The 22,900-nt window shown below is 34.3% G+C and overlaps 1 long non-coding RNA gene across 1 annotated transcript in view; it reads left to right on the top strand.

The window, feature by feature from the left end:
• Positions 1-1,170: 1,170 nt before the first annotated feature.
• Positions 1,171-22,900, top strand: part of LOC107874898 — a 30,148-nt gene continuing 8,418 nt past the window's right edge. The window contains exon 1 of the long non-coding RNA XR_001675638.2: positions 1,171-1,266. This is a non-coding gene — a long non-coding RNA (uncharacterized LOC107874898). The remainder of the gene's footprint in view (positions 1,267-22,900) is intronic.

Below are 22,900 nucleotides of genomic sequence, written 5' to 3'. Positions count from 1 at the left end.
AATAAAAATAAATATAAGCTATAGATAGAAAAGAGAAAAAAACAAGAAAAAAAAAGCAAAAAGAAATAAAAATAGAAAAAAAGAAAAAAAAGAAAAAAAACACAAAAAAGAAAAAATAGAAAAGGAAAAGGGAAGAAAGAGATAGAAAAGAGAAAAAATGAAAAGAACGAATCGAATAAAGAAAAAAGAAAACAAAAATAGAAAAAATTTTAAAAGTTAAAAAGGAGAAGAGGAAAAGGAAAAAAATGATGATGAATACAAACACAATGAGCGGTTATGATGTACCGATCATCATCCACGACTTGCACCCAATGTAATCATATTTTTCGATAGTTCAAAAAAAAATATGTAATATAAAATATAACCACAAAAGAAAAAAATAAAGAAAAAAATGAAGTACAAAAAGAATTAAAAAAAAAACAAAAAACAAAAAAAAAAAAAAAGAACAAATACATATAGAGGCTAGAGATACAAGAGAGGAAAAAGAAAAAAAAGAATAGAAAGGCTATAAATTGTAATTTTGAAAGTTAGGATTAAAAGTAAAAAAGAAAAAAGGAAAAAAAAACAAAAACTAAAAAAAGAAAGAAAGAGAAATAGGAGCTGGAGATATAAGAGAGGAAAAAAAATAAAGAAATGAAAAAGAAAAGGAAAAAAAAGAGAAAGAAAGGCTATAAATTGTGATTTTGAAAGTTAGGCTAGGAATACTCTCATTTTGCTGAAACATAGGTTATTTTTGTAAGCTCCTCATCTTTTTATTTGCACCCTTCCTTTTTCGTAAGTTAATTTGACTAAATTTCAAAACTAACTTAGATTAGATGAATTTATTTTATTAGAATTAAAATTAAGATATTTATAAACTATATGAAAAATACTATAAATTGCAATTTTTCTTTTTCCAATTTGATTTAAAATATACAAATTAAAATGTTGGTCAAAATTTATATCATTTCACTCTAAAAATAAAAAAGAGAAAATAAAAACGAATGGAGGGAGTAGATGCTAATGATAATTACATATCATAAATTAATTATGTCGTGTAAAATTTTCTCTATCTAATAATGGATAAATCTCATCCATTTATTGGGTTGCTTGATGGATGTACCAGATTAAATATTAATCCATATAAATTGGTATTTCTCTACCTATTAGGGTTAATTCTGCGCTCAAATTTTTCTACCACCAAAGTTGTTGTAACATAAGGTAGGACAAATGGAGAAATTAATTTATCTACAATTCTGTTCTTCTGCTATTATAATGACTCATTAGGTATGCTCTCTATGATGAATTCTATATAATATTATCATGCTCATGATCTGAATATGTTAAATTTATGTGATAGCGTAAAGATCTATGCGTACATATGGTATTAGAGCCTGAAATTTGAACTAGTATCTCTGCTCATGAAATAATCATTTGTTTATTATGCATATAGATATTTTATTGCTTATGGCATATTATTTTTTAGCGCTGCCATTATGGTTGACTGGAGAAAAATATATTAGGACAAACATTTAAGAAATCATGAAGGCTTTTTTGGGATAAATTTTGATACTTCATGTTGGGATCTAACTAAAGAAAGAGAATGATTCTTGTTCCTAAAACCCACAATTTCTATTCACAGAATATAAAAAAGATAAAATTATATCGAAATGAGATCAATAAGTTGTTACCTCTATTAGAATTGAATTAACATTGTCAAGTTTTTTAAGTGTTAAATATTTTTTTCAATTACATGCCTTATTGATAATAGTATCAAGCCAAATTAGAACGTTTAGAATTTGTACATATATAAAATTACTTATTGTCTATTGTTATGTATAATATTATGCTGATATAGTTTGTTTATCATCAAAGTAGACAAAAATTAGAATGATTAAGTCATGTAAATATATAGAATATCTATATTAATGTTGATAGCTTGTTAATAATCATATTAAAGGTCAAACTAGAATGTTAAAGTCATAGACATTCATAAAATGACCCAGTGTTTATGTTGTATATGTATTTACAATTATCTAATTTGTTAATCATCAAAGTAGTCAAATTCTTATGTTCATGAAAGATATTCATATATTAAGTTTGTCATTTATCCATGATAACAAAGAGAAGTTGACAAATTGAAGTTCACTATTGTCAAAACTTATGAATTTGTCAAAGGTAAATCAGTTACTCTACGAATAATGAACAAGATATGACAAATTAGTATTTTTTTAATGAAATATATTTGTATACCCAAGATATATGATATATTAGATTAAGACTTCTTAATTGCATACTGAAGATTAAAAAACATTTAAACTAATGAAAGAATGTGATAATATCTTTCCAAAGAAGAATTATAATATACTCTAATGATTCCATCAAAGAAACGACGACCTATGAAGCCAGTGATACATGCATGTCAATACAGAGGAAGAGTTCAACCTGATAAATCACAAGTTCCTACACAAGACACTAACCAAGGGCAATGCTCTACTGAAAAGCTAGGCACAACTGAGTCAAGTATGCAAACCAGTAAGAATAAATAGGTTCAGGAGAAGGAAAGTGAGAAACATAATATAGTAGAGGCTAGTCAATCTACTTCTAATACTAGTGGTGTTAAACAACTTAGCCTCCAACCTAATGCAGAATGGCCTAATACTGAATCCTCTCTAGCTAATTTTCCTATGTTAACCACTATGCCATTGAAAGTAGGTGTCATGAGTCATATGAGGAGTAAACTTGTTTATCTCTCTACTGATAGGGGTGGGAGTGCACCAACCTATGAATGAAGTGCCTATTTTGGAACCTAGGTGGTGTGAATAAGAGATACAAGCAAAATGAGTTTAAGAACTATACATAAAGTAATAGAATAAAGCTTGTTGGACTCATTTTACAACTAGATTAAACACCATATTACGAAGAATAGACTCAAAATCATTTCCCCGGGTTGGGGGATTGATCATAATTACAAGAATTCTACAAATAGAAGACTTTGGTAGATTTGGAATACTAATGGATATGATGTACAGATCCTTACTACCGCGCTTCAGATTTTGCACTGTTTATTTATAGATAAAGCTAGAAGATGGAAAGTGTTTCTCACAGTAGTGTATAATTTTAATACATTGGCGCAGAGGAAACACTTATGGCAAGATCTATCTATCCTTGATCAAGGTATTAGCCAACCCTGGATAGTGATAAGAGACTTCAATGCTCTTTTGAATGCATAAGATAGGCTTGCAGGGGCACCAGTTACAAAAGTGAAAATTTAGAGTTTTCGTGATTATATATAGAATATTGGACTGATAGAAATCCAATGGCAAGGAGAATATTATACATGAAAAAGTAAAAAAGTAAGTGATTCTAGAAAATATAGTAGACTTGACAGATCCTTTGGTAATTCTGATTGTTTGATGCAGTGGGGTCATGCCAATATTGAATTTGGTATGCCTCTCTTTTCGGATCACTGTCCCATGACTCTCACCATATAAGGACCTAAAATGTTTGATTGTTTCTTTTAAATTTTTTATTGCATTGTGTGAGCATGCCTCTTTCCTAAGCCTAGTTGATAGTGTGTGGCAATAGAAGCTAAATAAGTGTCCAATGAAGAATATTTGGTTCAAATTGAGATGGTTATAACCACTAATGAAGAAGCTAGATCACGCTGAGTTTAAATTTATAAGTACCAAGATTAAGAAGGCTAGAACAAAGATCATTCAAATACAAGAGCAATTGGTGACTTAAATAAATGATTACTTGATTGCGCTGGAGAAAGAGACACTAGTCAATCTGGATCTCAGAGTTAGAGGGAGATGAGGAAGAGTCGGTCGAATGTACCTTAGGTTTATTCAAATATGGAGAGGAATGGGGTGATTGTGACATGGTGAAGTCATTACTTGGAAAAAATTTAAGAAGAGAGAAGAGAGTTATAAATACGATAGGGAACATATAGGGTTAAAGAGTTTGTGAGAGAGATTGAGAAACAAAAATTAATGTTTAAATATAAGGGAAAGTAAATGTTTAAGATTTGAATGAATGCGAGTGAAGTAATTTATTTGATCAGATGGATGTGGTGATTGGACTTAAAGGAGGTTTTGCACCTTTTTGGACAGGCAGGAAAACACATGGCATGCTCAACCAGGTTTTTAAAAACTTTTCATTAAACAGTAGTGTATGAGTAAATAATAAGAAATTGAATAGTTCTTTCAATGCTAAAACTTCTAAATCACATCAAGATGGTAATGGAGGGTTTGTTTAACGTCAAATTCCATTGATTAACTTTGGACATGTAGTTCGTATCTAGAGGTATAGGTGGTACATCTAGAACTAATAATTTTTTAGTTAGAGTAGATGAGAATTTCAATGCTTATTCAAATCATGTACTATACCATGATTCTCGAAGGTTAAGTTATAGCGACAGATTTGCTGAAGTTGTAGCTGCCAAAAAATAAATGAAGGCATGATTGAAGTTAATGGAGTTTTAAGTGAAGTTGGTGAAGCTGTAGATACAAAGCAAAGTATAGAAATACTTAGTTGAATCCATTTTATGTCTAGGTGGTGATGATAGTATTGTCACCTCAATTAAGAAAGTAATAGGTTATGATTTTGATAATATTATTACAGATTTTTGTAGTGGAGCAATCCATTTGTCACCTCTAAACATGCAGGAGGAAAATCAACTTGCGGATGCACAAAGAGGTTCACACGTTGAATCTTCTGTGATAAAAATTTGAGTAGGCTTTAAAGAGGGGGCAAACCTCCCATACTAGAATTAATGAAGCATCTTCTTTCGAGCTTCTTTAATAGGTCTTGTTGATAGCACTGAGCGATAATACTGGTGTAAAATTAAATAATAAATTGATATTTCAGTCTGGCTTTGTTTAGATGAATGTAGAAATACCAAGACAGGTTGATTCTACTATGCAAATTTTGGTAAACACTAATAAATGACAAAAAAATAAACTAACAATTATAATTGAGAAACCTTTCATTTCATCTAAAAGAGCTTTACTCTTACCATCTGGTTGATGTCTCCATATAAGGATCCATCTATCAAAAGAAAATCGGGCTAACATTAGATGAGCAAACTTGTAAGACGTCCTTTTTCATTATATAAGAGATCTGTCTTTGAAAATCAAATTTAAGAAATATCTTGTAGTTTATTCAAACGAACAGTTTAGGATCAATGGTGTTCTTCATGATAGAAACTTCTTTCAAGAACTTGTAGATGCTATATTAGCTCTTTCAGATTCCTTATGTGTTTTCTTGTCTCTTTATTATTTTTTTTGTTCTTTTAGAGCAATGTGCTTTAATTATTTTGTTAATGATAATTAATTTTATGTTCTTGCATCACACTGATGTGTGTCTTTATTATCTTTGAAAGATATATTGCTACTATATTGCATATTTCTCCCTAAAGATAAAGTCAACAAATGATATGACCTTCAATAGTACAATTAAAACAGTTTAAAAATGTTTATGAAGTGTAATTGTATAGATATAACATGGATTCTTATGAGGAACAATTGACAAACTACGATAAATGTGTTCTAGTTTCTACTTTGACTTCATTATCACATATTGACAAGGTGTTTCTCACAATAAGTTTACCCAAAATCAATAAAGAACTAAAATCAACATATTATCTTCTAGGTGTGCTGAATCTTAACAAAAATATCATTGATCTATATTACTTGTACAATGATAAGAAGGATGACACTAGATTGATGAATCTTGGTTAAACATATGAAGCATTTTTTTAGACTTGTTGAAATCATTGTATTACATCCTAATCCAACAAATCATCCTCATAACTTTGATGTGTATTCGACAAATACAATTCTTCCAGTAAGTATGGAAGTAACATTTAAATTTTTAGCTAGATTCATTGATCTAGTGCCATCCTTCTTTAATAATAGTACGAGTAGTATATATCAATGCCCTTTTTAGGTATAATTCAACATACCCAAGAGATAATGAGTTGATTTTAATTCTTTACTGGCTTTGAATAGACATATTGACATAAATACTTTGTCAACATATGACCATGAAGTTAAAGTAGAAACTTGAATGCATTTACCCTAGTTTATCAACTATTCCTTAGAAGAATTCACATTTTATTAATGAAAAATAGGATTCTTAAGTATTTTGTAAATTGTTTCAATTGTACCATCGAAAGTCATATCAGTTGTCGTGAAATTTATATTTGGGGAGAAATATGCAATGTGGTAGTAATATTTCTTTCTAAGGTTATAAAGACATCCATCAATGTGCTACAAAAATATAAAATTAATTTATCAATACAATTGAAGCACATTGTTTTAAAATAAATTAAAAAATAATAGAAGAGATAAGAAAATTACATACAACATCTGAAAGATTCAATTTAGCATTTGCAAGTTCTTGAAAGAAGTTCCTATCCTAAAGAACACCATCGGTCCTGAACTGTTCGTTAAAATAGTTGCAAGCCATTGTTTAAATTTGGTCTACTAAGATGAATTTTCTTTTGTATAATGAAAAAGACAACATCTTTTAAGCTTTCCCTTCTAGTCTTCACCCAATTTTCTTTTGATAGTTTGATCGTTATATAAAAACATCGACTAGATGCTAGGAACAGAGACCCATATAGATAAAATGACAGGTTTCTCAATTATTGTTATTGATTTATTTGTCTATCGTCTATAGGTTTTTATCAATGCTTACATAGTAGAATCAATCTATCTTGCTATTTTTCCATCTGTCAGAATCAAGTCATACTAAAATGGTGATTTCTTATCTGGTTATTTATCAGCATCATTGGCTGGTGCTATCAATGAGTCTTCTATAATGAATACTTCCTAAGTCTTAGCTAAACTAAATAACAATAATTAATATATCTCAGCAAATATCACAAAATTAAATTATGTTTTTATTTTTTAAATTTCATGTACAGATAATAACACAAATAAATTTGATGTTGATAAAAAAAAAAGCACATATAAGTATTAGTTTTAGAGTCCTTTGCTTTTTATATTCATTCCACAAGAAAGAAAATTATGGCTAGTGTCTCTAAATTGTCCATTTTAAAATTTTTGTCCTTCAAATATTCATTCTTTAACTTTTGTCCTCTAGAGTGTGTGATCTTGAATTTTTTTCCTCGTTAAATAATTTGTAATGATTATACTTTTCATATTATGAACTGTTAAATGAAGAGCTTTAACACATGGTTTTAAGCATGTGTTTTAAGCATGAATTGAAGCTCTTCAATTGTTAAATGATTTAACAGTATGATGATGGTCATAATATGATGATGGTCATATTATGTGTACATAGGATTAAAACACATGGTCATAATATGAAGAGCTTCAATTCATGCATACCCTATATTTCTAAAATTCCATGGGCTATATGGAATACGCCCTTGACTCGACGGTCGAGACCCCAATCCAAGTTTACTGGAAGAATTGGAGTACGTAAACTAGTATACCCCCATGTGAGATGTCCTAATTATCCTTCCATTTAGGATAACATATCATAAATCCTGCATCGGCAAAACACGATTTTCAGCAATGAGCCCTTTCACTCAAATGCCTTCTTCAGGTAACCATATCACACTCTTTAAGCCCAATTTTAGCCCTTTAAAAATCATATTTCATGCTCAAAATATTTATTTTTTTCATTTTTAGTGAAGTCCATAATAGGTATCTTCATACCTAGACTTGCAAGCCATATCATATCATATCAAATTCATGGCCCTTCTCATTCAAAAACATATTAATGACCACTAAAAGATTTAAATATCACATAAGATTCTTTATTTCAAAATAATATGAAAACTTATGCAAAACACTCTCTTTTCAAGACTTTAACACTTGGTGGACAATTCTTTCATCAATCACATGCAATTTCTTCATTGGGACACAAGAGCCTTTTTAATAAGAATCTCCTCATTGAAAACAAATAAAATAACAATGCATAATAGATAAAGAGGCATTATAACTCAAGAAATATCATTATTCATAAAGCAGCCCCAACACTGGTCACACATAAATCTCATGATCGAATAAGGGGACTTATAGTCCATGCTCTCAAACCCATTTCACAATTCATGACATATTAAGATCATAAATTTCATCATGAGTGGGGGAATTTTGTAAATCATACTGTTAAATCACTTTTCAAAAATCATAACATATGTACACATGAGTATAACTCAAGTTCATGAAAAAAAACTCTAGTAAATACATGATTTCATCAAAAATGGGTTCATGATGCATGCTCTTCAACAATTTCAAAACCCAATATATATACATACATACATATATACTTTAAATCTTGTTAAAAATATTCAACTTACGCCCATGTAAGTTAGGATAGTCCCACATACCTTGAAATCGAAGAGAATGTTGGGAAAACTAACCCTTGAAGCTTAAAATCCTCAACCTTAGGTAGTTTACCCTCTCTTGCTTAAGGAAAGGTGATTAGTGATATTTGTGAGGTGATATAACGTGTTTTTAGACCTTATATTTGCCCATAAAGAGTTGGGAAAGGTTTAGGGGTATGAAAAGACATCAATGCCCTAAAACTAAATCAAAATGGAACACTCTTTGATGCCTAGAAGGGGTTTGCGGTACCGCCCCATCACGAACCTGAGGGTTTGCGGCGCGGACCCAAAGTAAACCTTAAGGTTCGTGGCGCAAATCCAAAGCGGACCTGAGACAGTGTCTCACTAAAACACTCATAACATTTGATTCAGAACTTGGATTGACAAAAGGTCAGTTACGTTAGAAAGATGACTCAAAGACATTTAATTTGATATATAATGGACCACATAACACCTTATATTATAGTAGTAATGGTCATTGGAAGTTGACCCAAGAAAAATCATATACTAGAATTCGATAGACAGGACAGTGCTCAACTTAACATTAAGCTAGGAGATATTTACGACTTAAATCCATCTCCGAAGATTTTCCCACCCTAAGTAATCACAATTCAAACTTATTTCTAAGTAGAAACCATTGGGTTCAGGTCTATATACGTAGGACAAATGGTTTAACTCTAGCCCAAAAATGTGGGGTGTTACATTATCCCCCCTTAGGATCATTCGTACTCAAATAATGGGTGGGAACTTGTTGAACTGTAGAAGTATATAAAGGATATAAACTCACCCTAGGAATTTCCCCTCAATGAAAAATACATGGGAATTCAATAAGATCTTGGTGACATCACCAAGTGAATCATGTAAGCACGAAGAGTGAGATGATGAGAATTGATACAGAGATGACTTTGCGCATGAGTTCTAGGGATCACAATCATCACAATATAAAGCATAAGTTTATCTGGTGACCCTAGGTGTTTATTTACATTGGTACTAACATGAAATAAGATTTCACCGGACATAGAAATAGATGTACTCTCCATCTTAAATGATATAATGAATAGCCTTTATGTCTAAGAACACTTCTCAACTATGCATTCTACCACGAGCAACGCACTTCATCATTTCTAACTTACAATTCCTTATAACATACCAAACTACAAGATTCCGAGTCCCACTGCCTAGTACTTCCATGTTAAAGCCTAACCCGGAGTTTAAAGGAGAAATGTTAAGTTGTGGGACCCTATACTTTATGTCCCTTTAAGGATATCACTTTATCTTATCACTAGATCAAACAACCTCAGGTCTTCAATAAAGGAGCACTAACCACATAGCACATTGGTTTGTGTTTTCATCAATCACAACATTCAAGCCTATGTTTACTACACACTTTATGGATCTCCCCATTAAAACCCAACAACTTTAATCACTCTCATAAACATTTTTGTTACATATTCCTCCTTCATAACTATTCCACATAACAAAAGTTCATCTCATTCTTCCCTCTTTAACTATAACCTTAGCTCAAGTAGTCAAACAAAATTAAAAACCATAATAAACATCTAATCTCTTACCTAAAATATTTCAAAACTTTCATAACCATTATCATTCTATCATTGGAAGGTCATTGAGGGACCCAAGCATAAGCATCATGAATGGGAGTAACACTATTTGATTGTAACTTATACTTATTGCACTACTCAAGGTGGGACATGAGATAAAGATATGATACAATAGACATGAAGTGCTTCATATATCAAGTGTCTGGATCATAAGTAGAGAGTCATTAGGGCATAAAAACAATACAACATGAGTTCTTAGGATTGACCACAGTAAGAACATGAGCACATATATCACGAGTTATATAACATAAAGCCACGATTCATATATTCAAGAAATATGACAAGGATTGTTTCTTGAAGCTATAACTTCTTATTTTAAGAGTTGAGAATGACCATGAGTTTGCGTACACCTTATTTCTCTGGGCTAGACCCGACATAAAATAAATCAGTAACATATAAAAAAGCATAGTTTCTTAGAACTAAGCATAATATGAGACATGGATTTATGGATCATGAGCATCATAACATAAAGCTTGAATACTTGGAAAGTTAGATTATTGAGACATCATTGCTTTTAGTTTGGAGGTCAGAACATGACATAAGTTGCATAGATAATTCAAACCTTAGGCATAGGCATGACTTGAATACATAAGACATTAGTAGAATGACCTCATTAATTTGAAGTAGGAGGAGTTTGCTTAAATAGGAATAGATTTATCATGACTCTTCCCTAAAAGTTGCCAATACGAGAAAATTCAAGACCTACATTAGTTCACCACCTCCCCCTTATATCAAAGTCACCATCCTAGACTAACAGAATTCTCTCATCACATCTATATCCATAAATCTCACCATGCGGGGGTGAGGGTAGGGGGGGCAAGGAGGGAGGGTATCACTACTCCTATGAATCCTAGGCTCACCCTAATACACTATTAGGAAAAGTACTAACTTCTTTCTAAGACATTCCTCCCAAGTAAAATACTCTTAACTTTCTCTAGACTCCAAGCTTGAACTCTAACCCCACTTCCTTTCAAGCTTAGTTTGGGAATGAAGAGCGGCCTTTTCGAGAGAATACAAAGTTTTAATGGTAAAAATGGGTTATAAAATGATTGATGGTCTATAGGACATAAAAACACCTAAATAACCTCAAAGCACTCTTAAAATGATGTTCCACCGATGAAGGAAGGGAGGTCTATGGCATAAAGCTAATGCAAACTCACCCCTTTTGTGATGCACAACCTATCTTCTATGCCCAAGCTTTCCCCAATGAATTAGAACCTATCTCGGGATTTTCTATACTTAATGTAAGGACCACCTAAGCTCATTTTAAGCACAATTTGGACTCCACAAACACCTGGGATGTTACCAACTCATTGCCCCAACACTAACCCCCATATATATCATATTTTTCTACTTAGAATTTTTATAAGTTTTCGACCTAGGCTCTTTCCCATATTGTATCAAACCTACTACTTCATTCCTAAAAATTTTGCATCACAAATATTGAGTTAACATTCTTATCGCCACAATCCACATCCAAAGTTCAAGCCTAGTGCCTAGCACCAATCGTGTACCACCAATGAAACACACCATATACTATACTAGTCCGCCGAATAGAGAAATCTACCTAAATTCCTTATTTCAGTTAACTACGACCTACAAGATCATCCTCTCCACAACATTACTACCACACCTTAAAATTTACTAAACACCTTCTTACATGTTGTACTAGTTTACCACCACTAAAGAAAAGAGAATCAAGGGGGTAAAGTCATATAATAAGGATAGTTGATCTTAATCTTATATCATAATCCATACAATTTATTAGCATATTCTACCTTCTCACATCATATCTACTTACCCATGCATGCATCACAACTACCTTCAAAATTTCATAAATACCAATGAGTCTCTACACATAACTTATTGGCTAACCTACCCTTTTCTATTCACAACCTATAAATGAGTTCTACAACCACCATAACTATCCATTCTAAGTTGCTTCCTTATTTTAAACAAATAATAACAATAGCCAATCACTTCTTCCACATACTACCATAAAATCTACAAATCTTGCTATAGTATTAGTCAATCGCCATAAAATGGCAAACCACCCCTCAGTCAAGGGTTATACAACTAAAACTAACTTTTTTACAAAAAAGTTACCTTTACCCTAACTTCTAAACTTATGAATTCATATCACTAACTTCAGGATCTTACTACCAATAGGTTATGACACCTTAAATTATACTACTACTCGCATGGAAATACGGTCCCAATATTTTGCTATATATTTCTACCCTTAAGCATGACATCTGCAACAAGGATTCCTGAAAGGGACTAATACACTTCATTTCTTAAGCTCAAATTCATGATGGATATAGATAGGGGCATACACTTAAATTAACATACTTTGAAACATTACCAAACTCCTCTCAAGTCCTTGTGCTATTTCATAACATTATGGATAACTCAATTAGAAAGGACCTATCATGTAGACCCTAAGATTTTGCACGTATCATCTCGATAGTGAGACATAGCTAATAAAATTAGAGCAATGAAGGAAATTGAACAACTTTCAAATGGAAAACACTATCGGACAAACTAGAGTATGAAAGTATGGAAAATACTCCAAAATGCCCTGTAGCATCTCGATTTTAAGTATTATGCACAATACACCCAAAAGAAAGACACTACTAGACACAGCTTTGTAGATACCTCAGGAACATGTATCATGCTCTGATACCAAGCTTGTCATGACTCAAACCGAGGCCCTAGCCGTGATGGGCATCTCTAACCATAAAGGTTCGAGAGACCCCTTAGCATATCATCATAAGCATAATCCATACATAGACCAAAGTGTGAAAGATATGATGAAATTAAGGAAATCTAAAAATCATATTATATCAATAATGTTATGAAAATACAATAACCAAAACTCATCCACGGAGCCTCTACTGAATACTAACTATCTAGGCCGGGATAAGGCCCCGACTGGACCATAAACTTAAAAAATCAACATATGAATAAATTGTTGTAATTCCCCAGGAGTACACCCTAGATGCGACACGGTTCTTACGATCCCAAGAGACCACAAGCTAACCCATGATTTGGTACCCACTGTGAGCACTGAAAAAAAACTAATAAGCAACATGTGCAAAATTTCAACTAAAATGCCATAAGGTTTTAAAAACTAAAATCAATACTGAATCATGTTTTAAAACGTCTGGAAACATACTGGCAATACTGATAAAAATGACTGATAATCACAACTAAAAACTGGCCAATTATTTATACTAGTCTGAAAGCCTCTAAATGGGTCGACTGTGGAGTTGGCGGAACAAGCCCTTAACTAACTCTGACTGACTAGATAACTGAACTAATGATATAAATAAATATAAGATAACTCATTCTCGAAGGATGGGACTCACCACGGCTGCTACTGCTAATGCACTGGAAATTCTAAGTACGATCTAAAATTTGAGCATCCGAAACTATGATAGCGCAGGAAATGAGTATGCAATTAGTACTTCGAATTGTACTAGTATACTAAATGAGGTTAGGCTGATATGCATGGGTTTATGAGCCTGAGTAATAACTGACTGAATGTGTAGCATGAGGTACTAAGTAATAATGCATGAAAACTGTAAATATGGAGAATGTATGACCTAGCATAACAAATTTTGAAATAGTGTGTAAACTAAATTACTGAAATTTGATAATTGAATAACTCATAAACTATATGCTATAGTCAAGTAAGACTGAACCAAATTCTGATCTGAGTACTGGAACTAAAACTATGGGATCTATCATCTAACCGATATGCCCCAATATAGACTGATTGGGGTCCAACCTATAACCCTAGTTGAAAGGGTGTTAGTACCGTACCATGGGTTACTAACAATGGTTGGGTCAACCCTAATCTGGCAGGAAAACTCATGACATATATATATATATATATATGTATGTATGTATGTTAACCCTAGTCTGGAAGGAAGACATATCCAGCTACGCTGGCTATGTAGTTCTGTAACTTAGGGACTGCTACTAAGGTTCACATCCTAACCTGGTAGGAATGCCCCCGTCCCTGGGTTCGCTCAGTGTTGAATCCTACTTTCAACTGAACTGACACTGATTACTAGACTAGGCAAAGATTGATCGAACCTAGTATTACTGCTCAACATACGACAGGGACCCTTTTATAACTACTGAAAGTAAAGTAAACAACTATATTTTGGGTATTATAACCCTAGGTTTCAATATCATTGACAATAGGACCATACCATAATTTTAAAAGCATAGGAAATAATCATTATTCAACTCTCGCTCATCTAGACATTTTGTCAATCACTTGGAAGGCATAATCTTGTACATGGGAATGAACAACATGCTAACATATCATGACTACAACATTCAATTCACAATTTAGGGGTTCGACATGGTACTTACATCAATCAACATACGCATTAGTTTATTTCACTTAAAATTTATATATTCTTAACTTGACACCCAAACAACAACATATACATGGACATAATATGATCTAAATTATGCGAATTCATAACTTAAGCTTTGAAAAAGGTTCTTGGACTCAAAGGGTGGAAGGGACCCAAGGATGAACACCTAATATACCTTAGTAGTTGAATTCGTGTAATATTTTGGTGATTGCTTGAAGCTTGAACTTGGGCTTGAAGAAATTAAGGCTTTGTTCTTGAAAGAATTTTGTGAAAAGATGAGTAAATTTTCTCTTTTGGATCATTAATCTCATGTTATAGGTGGGCTAAAATAGGGGAAAATGACTCAATACCCTCACATACTCATAACTTATTGAACAAAATATGCCCAGTGATGTTATAGCCGATGCACAACATCGTTTAACCAGACGCGATGGACGACACGCCGCATTGCTGATACTAATATGGTACTCGAACAAACACGGCCTAATCGCATTGGGTCACTATTTTGATCATCTAAACATGCCTCAAACGTCGTTTAAAAAATTTAAAACTCACCTAAGATGACCTATAGGCAACCATGATCATGAATCAACTTAGAATCTAACCTTTTATGGTCAGGAAGGTCGATAACAAAATCGTCTAAGTTTAGAGGCCAAAAGTGAGACTAAGTCTCTAACACTTAGCTAAGTTTTCTAAGTTTTAGACCTCCCCCCCTTTTGTTTGCATTCAATATAAGATTGAAATGGAATAGGATTTTTATGGGGTCTTACAATATCTCCCCCTTGGGAACATTCATCCTCGAATGAGGCTAACTAAACTAAGACCACTAAGGAACTATAATATACTGATATGCACAACTGAAACATGACTGAATTTTGAAACATAAAACATGACCGAACTGATTCGTGAATGTATAAATAACATGAGAATGATATGCAGCTGGAACTGAGTATAAAGCAGCATAAATCTAAGAAAGACTATTGCCTTAGTCTGAGTCTTAGTTTGAGGAGAAGAGATGAGGGTACTTTGTTTGCATGTAAGCTTCTGCTTTCCAAATGGCTCCCTCAGCGGACTGGTTTTGCCAAAGAACTTTGACTAAGGGAACTTCTTTGTTCCTTAGTCTGTGAATTTGATGATCAAGGATTTCGACTAGAACTTTTTCATAAGAGAGAGTAATCTATAAATCTACACTTTCTAAGGGGACTACAACCGTTGGGTCACCAATATACTTGTTTATCAAAGAGATGTGAATTACTGGGTGCACTGATGCTAAGTCTGTAGGAAACTCAAGTTCATAGTCTACCTTTTCGAAATGGCTTAAAATTTTGTAAGGGCCAACATACCAGGGACTAAGCTTCCCCTTCTTACCAAACCTCTCTACCCCCTTCATGGGAGAGATTTTCAACTAGACTAAGTCACCAATCTCAAACTCAAAGTCTCTTCTCCTCACATTAGCATAGGATTTTTGTCGGCTTTGGGTTGTCTTAAGCCTCTCCCTGATTAACTGGACTTTCTCTGAAGCATCAAAGACCAAGTCAAGCCCTATCAACGCAGACTTACCTATATCAAACCAACCAATTAGAGACCTACATCTCCTTCTATATAGATCCTCAAAGAAAACCATTTGAATACTGGAATGATAGTTGTTATTGTATGTGAACTAGATCAAAGGTAAGTGATTATCCCAGGTACCTTTAAAAATTGAGGACACATTCTCTCAATATATCCTCTGGGGTCTGAATTGTCCTCTCTTCCTAACCATCCATCTAAGGGTAAAAGACGATACTGAGGTGAACTTGGGTACCAAGACCCTTCTGGAAGGCATTCCTAAAGTGAGAAGTAAACTGAGTACCTCTATCAGAAATGATGGTCAACGAAATACCATGCAACCTAAACAACTCTCTAAGGTAGAGCTTAGGGTAATCATCAGTTAAATAGGAAGTATGCACTGGTAGGAAATGGTTGACTTAGCCATCCTATCCATAATGACCCAAATTGAATCATGCTGATGATGAGTATGAGGCAAACCCATCACAATGTCCATGTTCACTTCCTCCCACTTCCAAGTGGGGATACTAAATTCCTGCATTGAACCACTAGGCTTTTGGGGCTCAATCTTAACCTGTTGACAAGTAGAGCACTTAGCTACAAACTCTACAATGTCTCTCTTCATCCTACTCCACTCACAGATTTCCTATAAATCACGGTACATCTTAGTAGCCCTTAAATGAATAGAGTAACATGCACCATGTGCTTCAGTAAGAATCCGTTGTCTCATGACAACTAAACATGGCACACATAGCCTACCCTAGAAATGCAACACACCATCTCCCTCTTGGGAGAAAACCTCTACTTTCTGGTCTCTGACAGACTCATTTAACCTAACCAAACTAGAATCAATATCCTTCTTTTCTTTTACTTTGGCAACCAAAGAAGATTCCAAACTATTTTGTACCCACACACTACCCTCAACTGAATCAACCAAATGGACGAATAGTCTGGCAAGTTGATGAACTTCCTAAACTCTCTTCTTCTTATCATTTTCAACCTGAGCAACGCTACCCATGGACAACCTACTGAAGGCATCTGTCACTATATTGGCCTTGCCCAGATGATACAAAACACTTATGTCATAGTTTTTCAATAACTCTAACCATTTTCTTAGGCATAAATTCAAATTTACCTGCGAGAATACATATTCCCAGCTCTTTTTGATGTGAACACATCAACATGTACCCCATATAAATAATGCCTCCAAATCCTTAAGGCGAACACAACAACTGCTAGTTTGAGATCATGAGTAGGGTAATTCTCTTAATGGGGCTTAATCTGTATAGAGGAATAGGCTATAACCTTACCTTTCTGCATCAAAACACACCCCAAACCAACTCTAGAAGCATCACAATACACAACAAACCCGTCTGAACTATCTGGTAGTGTTAAAACTAGGGTTGTGGTGAGTCAAGTCATCAACTCCTGAAAACTCTTCTCACAAGAATGTAAACACTAGAACTTGACTTTCTTCTGAGTCAATCTGGACATGGGGGATACAATAGATGAAAAACCTTTAACAAACAATCAGTAATAGCATGCCAAACCCAAAAAACTCCTGATATCTGATAGAGAGATGGGTCTAGGACAGTTTCTTACTGCTTTAGTCTTTTGAGAATCAACTCTAATACCATTACTGGAAATAATGTGATCAAGGAAAGCTACTAATCTTAGACAAAATTCGCACTTGTTAAATTTGGTGAACAACTAATGGGCTCTAAGAGTCTGTAATACTATTCTGAGGTAGTCTGCATGATCATTTTTGTTACGGGAATAGACAAGAATTTCATTGATAAAGACTATGATGAACATGTCCAATTAATGCTTGAACATTCAATTTATAAAGTCCATAAAGGATACTGGGGCATTTGTGAGACCAAAGGATATAACTAGAAACTCGAAGTGACCATACCGGGTTTTGAAAGTTCTTTTTAGAATATCACATTCTCTTACTCTGAGCCGATGATAGCTGGATCTAAGGTATATCTTAGAAAAGTAACTGGCACCCTGATGTTGGTTGAATAAGTCATTGATTCTAGGAAGTGGGTATTTATTATTGATTGTCACTTTGTTCAACTGACGATAGTTGATGTACATCCTAAGAGAATCGTCTTTCTTATGCACAATAGGACTGGTGCATCCCACAGGGAAATGCTGGGACTGATGAATCCCTTATCTAGAAAGTTATTTAACTATTCTTTCAACTCTTTGAGTTTGGCTGGAGCCATTCTGTATGGAGGAATAAAAATATGCTGAGTATCCGAAAGAAGGTCTATTCCAAAGTCAATTTCCCTTTCAAGAGGAACTCTGGAAGATATTCAAGGAACATATCTAAAAATTCCCTTGCTAATGGAACTGACTCAAGATTAGGAGTCTCAAAACTAGAGTCTTTGACTCGTACAAGATGATAGGCAAATCCCTTAGATATCATTTTTCTCGCTCTAAGGTATGAAACAAGTTGAACCCTAGGCGTTGTGGTACTACCCCTCTATTCAAGGATTGGTTCTTTTGGGAGATGGAGTAGACAATTCTGTTCCTAGAATGAACTGAAGCATAGCATGAAAGGAGCTAATCCATGCCAAGAATAACATTAAAATTTATCTCTAACTCTACCTGGTCTACTGAGGTAACTTCCTGGGACACTATAACTGAGTAATTTCTGTATACCCACCTGGCTATGATAGACTTACCCAATGGGGTAGATACTAAGAAAATCTCTGTTAAGATTTTGGGACTGACTCCAAAGTTAACAACTATATAAGGGGTTATAAAAGAAAGAAAAGCTCCAGGATCAAGCAAAGCATAAACATGTAAATTAAAAACATGTAACATACCAGTAAACACTTTAGGAGAACTTTCCTGATCCTATCGGGACTGAAGTGCATAGAGCCTATTTGGGCGCTGTCCACTAGTGGCACTGGAAGTGGTACCCTACTAAGACGGTTGACCGTGCTGAGTTGGGAGACTATTATGCTGACTCTGCGAACCTACCTATGGACATTTTCTGATTCTATGACCTGGCTTGCCACACCCAAAGCATATATCACTGCCAACTGTATAAACACCCTGATTGTTCCTACCATATTTCTAGCAAAAAGGATTTATTCGAGCACTATTCACACTACCCTGAGACTTAGAGACTGGCGCCCTATCCTTGTTGTCATTCTTAAATTTGGACATTGGTACACTATCCAAAGACAGAGTTGGGATTGAAGATTTTTGGCAGAACTAAGGACGGTTACACCCTTAAACTTTGGTTGAGTAAAACTAAAGCTACCTGTCCTAGCCCTCTTGTTCTCTCTCTCTCTTGAATATTTTACTTCTTAATCTATTATGCATGGACTATCAACCTCGCCAAGTCTATCTCCTTGATCAACATATGATCCTACACTCTTTGACCACACCACCGAACACCCCAAACATGAACTTGCTCATCCTGGACCTGTTATCATCTACTACATGTGGAGCATACCTAGCTAGCTGAGTAAACTTGAGGGAATACTCCTTCACACTCATGTTTCCCTGCTTCAGGTTGATAAACTCTAGAACTTTGGCTTCCCTTAGCACCAATAAAAAAAATCTATCCAAAAAGGCCGTAGAAAAATCCTCCTATTCTATAGGTCCTGCCTCTACACCCCTATCTCTTTTCCACTGCTTAAACTATATATGAGCTACATCATGCAGCTGGTAGGTAGCTAGTTTAGCACTCTCACTAGAAGTCACCCCCATGATGTATGTTACCTTTTGCACTATTTCTAGGAATTTCTGTGGATTCTCTTTAGACTTAGATACCAAAAATAAAGGAAGATTCATTCAGGTGAAGTCCTGAATCCTAGCTGCGGCAGTATTAGCCATTGGGTTGGCATGAACAATAGTTGGTCACATATTTTGGGAGGCTACAGAGTGAGCTAGAGTGGTGAATACAACTTTGAACTCTGTATGAGAAACATGCTCAGTCAGGGGATCTTTCTAAATAGGCTGTGGTGTTGGATGGTTTCTATTTTTTCTTCTGTTAATCTTTTGGAGAGGCATATTCTGTAAACAGAAGGAAGAGTTGAATTAGATAGAGAGTTTAACTTGAGCTCCTGCTCATTCTCACGATATGAACAGTAAAAGAAGGGAACCTTTTTCTAAAACATCTTATAGCCTCTTGCCCATAAGTGTGGCACGCTACACACCCATTCACAAGACTCTACTCGATGCAGATTTTAGACTCCCTAGGATACTTTAAAACCTTAGACTTTGATACCAAGATTGTAATGCCCCAAGAGTACACCCTGGATGCGACACGATGCTTACGATCCCGATAAACCATAAGCTAACCCATATGTTGGTACCTGCTATGAGCACTGAATAAAACTGAGAAACAACATGTGTGGAATTTTAACTGAAAAGACATAAAGTTTTAACAACTGAAATCAATACTAAATCATGGTTTAAAATGCCTAGAAACATACTGGCAATACTGATAAAAATGATTGATAATCACAAATAAAAACTGACTAACTGTCTATACTATTCTGAAAGCCTCTAAATTGTCTGACTATGGAGTTGATGGGACAAGCCCCAAATCACTCTGACTGACTAAATAACTGAACTACTAACATAACTGAATATAAGATAACTCGTCCTCGAAGGATGAGGACTCACCACGGTTGTTGTTGCTGATGCACTGGAAAGTCTAAGTACGATCGAGAATCCTACCATTCGAACCTATGATATAAGACATCATAGCAAAAGAAATGATTATACGATTAGTAATTTGAATTGTACTAGTATGATAAAAGAGGTTAGGCTGATATACATGGGTTCATGTGCCTGAGTAATAACTGACTGAATTTATAGCCTGAGGTACTGAGTAAGAATGTATGGAAAGAGTAGAGACTGAGAATGTATGACCCAGAATAACAAGTCCTAAAATAGTCTGTAAACTAAAATACTGAAATCTGATAACTTAACTGATAAACTATTTGTTATGGTCAAGTAAGACTGAACCAAATTTTGAACTGAGTACTGGAACTGAAAATGTGGGAGCTATAATCTAACCGACATGCCCTAATATAGACTGATTGGGGTCCAACCTGTAACCCCAGTTGGAAGAATGTTAGTACCGTACCACGGGTTACTAACAATGGCTAGGTCAACCCTAATCTGGAAGGAAGACTCAAGATATATATATATATATATATATATATATATATATATACATATATGTATGTATGTATGTATGTCAACCCTAGTCTAGCAGGAATACATATCCACCTACGCTAGCTACGTAGTTTAGTAGCTCAGGGACTGCTAGTAAGGGTCACACACTAACCTGACAGGAATACCCCCTTCCCTGGGTTTGCTTGGTGTTGAATCCTACTTTCAAATGAACTGACACTAATTACTAAACTAGGCTAAGATTGATCGAACTCGCACTGACCATGCTAACTGACCGAGTATTACTGCTCAAGATACGACAGGGACCCTTCTATAACTACTAAAAACTAAGTAAATAGCTAAATTTTGAGTTTCATAACCCCTAAGACTCGATATCATTGACAATTATACCATACCACAATTTTTAAAAGCATAGCAAATAATCACTATTCAACTCTCACTCATCTAGACATTTTATCAAACACTTGGAATGAATAATCTTTTACAGGGGAATGAATGACATGCTAACATATCATGACTACAATATTCAATTCACAATTTAGAGGTTCGACATGATGCTTACAGCAATCAACATACGCATTAATTTATTTCACTTGAAATTCATATATTCTTAACTTGACACCCAAACAACAACACATACATAGACATAATACAATCTAAATTATGTGAATTCATAACTTAAGCTTTGAAAAAGGTTCTTGGACTCCAAGGGTGGAAGGGACCCAAGGATGAACACCTAACATACCTTAGTAGTTGAATTTGTATGAGTTGTTGGTGATTGTTTGAAGCTTGAACTTGGGCTTGAGGAAATTAGGGCTTTATTCTTGAGAGAATTTTTTGAAAAAATGAGTAAATTTGCACTTTTAGATCCTTAATCTCGTGTTATGGGTAGGGTAAAGTAGGGGAAATTGACTCAGTTACCATCACATACCCGTAAATTATTGAACAAAATGCACCTAGTGATGCTATAGCCAATGCGTCGCATCATTCAACCCAACTTGATGGGCGACGTGCCACGTTGGTGATGCCAATCCAATACTCGATGAGATGTGGCCCAATCACGTTAGGTCACTATTTTCGTCATCACAATATGCCTCAAATGTTATCCAAAAAATTTGAATCTTACCCGAGATGACCTATAGGAGACCCTGATCATGAATAAACTTAGAAACCAACTTTTCAAGGTCCGAAAGGTCGATAACAAAATCGTCAAAGTTTAGAGTCCAAAAGTGAGACTAAGTCTCTAACACTTAGCTAAGTTTTCTAAGTTTTGGACCCCTCTTTTTTGCCTGCAATATAAAACTGAAATGGACTAGGATTTTTACGGGGTTTTACAATTGCCTTCCAAAAGATAGATGCTTTACTAACATTGTCATATCCCAAATATTCTATTGATGTGATGGGCCACAGGACTATACCTCAGAACTTGTGATATGGTGGGTCAATAGTTTGAACGTATTGGCATGTAAAACTAACCCAAAAATAACATATCTTTTGTACAACATAACTGAGAGAATTATAGAAACAATTCATCATAATATACATAAAAACACATGGGTATAATATGAAGAACTTCAATTCATGCTTGTAAAACATTGACTCAACTCTTTGTTTTAATTCTGACCTAGATAATATGTAGACTAACCCAAAAGTAATATATATTTTGTATAACATAACTAAGAGTATTGTAAAAACAATTCATCATAATATATATAAAAACACATGGGCATAGTATGAAGAGCTTCAATTCATGCTTGTAAGACATTGACTCAACTCTTTGCTTTAGTTCTGAGCTAGATGGTACACCCTACATTTCTAAAATC

Source organism: Capsicum annuum, chromosome 6, assembly GCF_002878395.1.
Source record: "Capsicum annuum cultivar UCD-10X-F1 chromosome 6, UCD10Xv1.1, whole genome shotgun sequence".
Taxonomy (NCBI): Eukaryota; Viridiplantae; Streptophyta; class Magnoliopsida; order Solanales; family Solanaceae; genus Capsicum; species Capsicum annuum.
This window is presented reverse-complemented; position numbering and strand designations above follow the sequence as displayed.